At 39.3% G+C, this 4,770-nt stretch overlaps 1 pseudogene; it reads right to left on the reverse strand.

The window, feature by feature from the left end:
- Window positions 1-1,086: 1,086 nt before the first annotated feature.
- On the reverse strand, window positions 1,087-2,633 carry LOC138056201 (uncharacterized; annotated as a pseudogene).
- Between the last annotated feature and the right edge of the window lie 2,137 nt (window positions 2,634-4,770).

Consider the following 4,770-nt stretch of genomic DNA (forward strand, 5'->3'; position numbering starts at 1 on the left):
CGCATTATTTTGCAAGCGAAAACTGACTAACAACACAATATGATAACTACACGTGTTCTGTTGGCACCTATTGTCTTGCAAATAACCGACTCTCAAAAGAACGGACTCGAAATCTCCGACTTCCCATTGGTTGATTTTTGGTTGCGCGTAATTTCAAACCGATATAAAGAGCACTGATGTCACTTTTGGTCTAACTCCCGCTCGCAACAGCTCGAGCACTAGTAAAAGCAACTGATGAAGGAAGCCACATAAGTTTCCGAAACCGGTCTTGCTATAACAAAGCAGTTCTTATGAGAACTCAACGGCCAACTTTGATGACAACGAGATCGCCATGCTCCCAAATATTACAAAATCCCCAAATGGTTGCTTATCGGAAGGACAACTCTCTGAAACACTATTTTGTTAGAGCAAGAATTCCTTCACTTTAACTTATCAACCAGGAGTTATATACGGTAAGGGTCGAGTGACAGCGTTACAACAACTATAAATATACCTGTACTAGTTTAGGTAACAAAATTGCAGGTGTTGAAACCTGAAACGGCCATGGCAGTTTGAACTTGGAAATAATGCAGGTGATTTTCATCAAGAAAATATGTCCCATCTTTACCTTTTCTTCCACCAACACTTGGTAACGGGAAAGCAATTTTAGGGTCAAGGTCTTTCTCTTTAAATGGGCATTTTATCTTTACCACTGCAGGGTCACATCACTGGCATTTTCTGATACCATCTAGACTAGCTCCTATCCAGAGAAAGTCTATACTTATAAGAAGACCTGGCTCTTCAAGTTTAAATGAACAATGCTGTCTTTCAGTGACTTTTGAGTAGTAAAATTTGGCACTATTTTCTTCTTTTACACCATGTTCTATGGGTTCAGGATACTTCTGGTGTTGGTTAAATTGTTTTTGTTCAGTGAAATTTGTCACAGTGAGTGATACATCAGTGAGAGGAGTTTTTTCTGAAGTTTTTTGTCTTGTATAAAGTGCTTTCGTTTTTCTACTAGTTCCGTCGACGATGCCTTGTTCTTCAGAATTTGAGTTCAGATGACAGCTTTGAGTTTAGACTTGCAATCTGCTTGCCCAGCTTTTGTTACTCTTTACTGATTTCAGATATGACCTCTTCGATTCTTCTTTCACAGGAAAGTTTGGCTTCCTTTGTTAGATACTTGGATTTGTGTTCTAAATCCTGCAGCTCAATAACATTCTTGTTTAATGCGACCGAGTTCATCAAAATCCGACTTTCTATTTTGTTATTAAATTCGCGTTGAGCTTTCATGAAAGCTACAAACTCTTCATAACGGTTGTCATGTGCAGATTTCAAAAGATCAGAATTAGCAACTATCACCTCTGTATCTTCTGCTCTAGATTTTGATGTCTCTGAAGCAACTTGATCTTGTTCTTTAAATACACTTCCATTTTTAATAATATCCATAAGCTTGCTTGAGTATTCGTCTCTTAATGGGCCTTGTGCTTGGATAGAAGTTGACTGTTACGGTTTCGAATTTTAAAATGTTGCTGCTTCCCTTAGATTCAACATTTCACAGACTCTCTATCTTTCCTTCTAATTCAGCTATCCAAAAGTTTTTTGTGAGTTGAGATCACCATTCCATTTGAACTGCTTCTCTTTTGAGTTAAAAGAGATTTATTGGCGCCGTGCTTGCCGCCATGACACCATGACCCTTATATGCACAAGTGGAATCCTACCTCGGTTGTCTGAGTAAACACTGAAAGCCCCAAAATAGCATGCGGCTGAAAACTTGAACTTGACTTAATTTTTTTCCGTCCACCTTCACAGTTTGGTGTTTCAGACGGCCATGTTTGTTTAAGTGGTCGCTCAGACTGGCTTCGGCGCCATTTTCAAGATTTTGTTTCTTCTTTGTTGTTACATAACATGTATCACCGTAGCAACACAAGACTGTTTTTTCTTTCTTGTCCTCTTGCGCGCTTCCACGTCTTATAGGTAATAATAATAATGATCTTTATTTCTTAAGATAAAAATACATATCCTAAGTTACAATTAATAAGAAAGAAAAAATATAAACTCTAGAAACTATTTACATATCATATGTAAAAATTATTCTGTTACTAAAAACGTTCTTAAATCTGTCAGTGTGGATCCTAGGGACAGAGACTGACGTATTTCTAAGATTGTACCTCGTTTTCTTTTCCTTAGGTAAAAACTGGAAGAACAGACATTCGGGGTCGTTTGATCTTTTTTTGTAAATTGCCTTTTTCTGCCTTCTCTAGCAAGTCCCTAATATTTACATTCTTGGACGTATACTTTCTTTTCATAAGCCGGTCTAACAAAATATTCTGTATTACAGAAAGGTCGGAATCTGAGGCACCATAAACCGACAGAGCGTAAGAAAAATTTGGTAAAACTATTGCCTTCAAAAGGTGATCTACTTCCCCCTGGGACATTCCTTCCTTACGTAAAGATCCTAATACGAATAAGGACTTGTTCGCCTTAATTACCTTCGCACGAACATGACTACTGTATTTACAATTTTGTTGGAAAGTAACACCTAATATGGATAACTCTGCCCACTGCAGTACATTACTAACTGGCACGTTGTCCTGACTGAAACCTTTCTTACGGAAAATAATGTCCTTGCATTTTGTTGGATTGCATGTCATGCGATTACGGCTGGACCAGCTAAGAAACTGATCCACCAAGTCAGTGCGACACTGGCCGTTTCCCCAAAAAGGGACAATAATTGTAGAATAATCAGCATATTTAAACAAGACTGGGCGATCTTCTAGATTGAGGACTCCAAAGCCTCCTCCTGAGGCCCACCAGGGTGATCAGTGGAGACCTCCAAAGCACTGTCAATGGGAGAGGGATCCAGAACCCCCTCCCCAACCAGCAACGGCTGGCTCACTCACTCGTCAAGCTCGTTGTCCCAAACATTCACACACATGGACTCGGGACTGGCAGGAGACACAGATGTGTCAGCACCCAAAACAGACGCAGAACCCACACTCCAGAAACAATACCTACCCTGGGAGCCGGAGCCGCTGGAGAGGAAGTACCAGGCGCAACAGACACACGCAACATCGGATGCAACCTCCTCATTAACATCTTTATCAACATCATTATCACTGTCCGCATCATCATCTTCAACATTATTATTGCCTGGGTTGCCCGGCACAAACCACACATGCTTCGGACAATGTCGCTTAAAATGCCCAGCCTCATGGCATCGTCTACACTGGCCCTTCAAAGGGCAAACAGCCACCTTATGACTAACATTACAGATGTCGCAGACAAGGGGTTGTCCCTTGTAACAAACACGGCAGTTCACTCCATCGATTACAATATTACAAGGAATTTCATGCTTGTGCACCATGCGCACAAGGCGGGAACCAGTATGAACACCAGGTACATTCAACCACTGCTGGTGTTGAATTTCTTTAATGTCCCCAAAAAATTTTAACGCCTACCTAACCCAGTCATTATGCACTTCAAAAGGAAACAGATAAACCACGGCAAAAGTGACAGGGGATGATACAACCACGTCACAATGGACGTCACCAAAAGAAATGAACTCAGCCTTCTCATAGGTCTTTTTGTAGACAGGATAAATAAATGAAACATGGATAATACCCCCCGGACAGACCTAGATTGAATCGACCAGGCCATCCAGAGAGTCAGCAATGATGCCGGCAACCCTGGCATGGGAAGTCCCAGCCAGGAAGCCGGACTTTATGATAACAGTATGCGTGTTACGCGGAACAATTATGGACAAAATTTTTTTTATTATTTTATTTTTTAAATTCCTAGTACAATATTTTAAAAGTAAACCTAAGATTAAATTTTAAGCAGCTAAAGGACTAATATTGAATAATGATTTTCACCTTTATATATCACACTAATATTCCAAAAATTTTCTCACTCAAATATTAAGATATACAAATGTAACATGAACCACACTAATATTGCAGATAAATACCCAATTAAAACACTAAATAGTCACTTGCTTAAAGAGTAACTAATCAAATATTTTATTAATAAGGTCCCACACTAATTTATCACTCCAATAGCCAAGAAAAAAAACCCCTTGAACAAATTGTTCGAAGAGAAACTATGGAAAGAGCAACAAATGAACCAAATAATTAACACAAGGAAGAACACTTTTCAAAAGAGCAACTAAGCAAAAAAAATTTAACAATTCAATATAACACTAATAAATTTCAAGGAAACCCCTTAAAAATTTTGCTTATGGAGCAACCAAAAAAGTAAAAAAACACCAAAATATGATAAAACCACACAAGAAAAGCAAAAAGGACACTTCAAAGATGTCCTAAATGAAGTGCCAAACAAATAACAAAGTGTGGGCTCACAAAGCCCTGGAAGCAAAAGAAAAAAACCAGAAAAGAGTCGACTTACCCCGGGCTACCGCAGAGTGTGGAGTATAAGTTCCCTGGAGGGTCACCGAAAAGAAAAACCAATAAACACAAGGAAACCCACACCACACTCCAAAAAATTAAAAAAAGCCTAGGCCACACTCCGAAATGAAGGTTTCCCAGCAGAAAACGAAGATTACCGTTCAGGGTTTGACTTTTCACAACCAAACCTTCGTTCATGTATATAAGACTTCCTTATCTACCTTGTTGACCTTTGTTGTCATCTCAAACTTTCCATTGACACTTGCAACCTTTACGGTGTATTTTGGTACTTTCTGGATTGTAGAGCAAAGCATCATTTCTATCTGTTTTGCTCAGCATGTGCTGGAAGCTTGTTAAGCCGTTTGACTAGAGCTGCTGACATGTA

This window comes from Montipora capricornis, chromosome 7 (genome assembly GCF_036669925.1).
Source record: "Montipora capricornis isolate CH-2021 chromosome 7, ASM3666992v2, whole genome shotgun sequence".
NCBI classification, from domain to species: Eukaryota; Metazoa; Cnidaria; class Anthozoa; order Scleractinia; family Acroporidae; genus Montipora; species Montipora capricornis.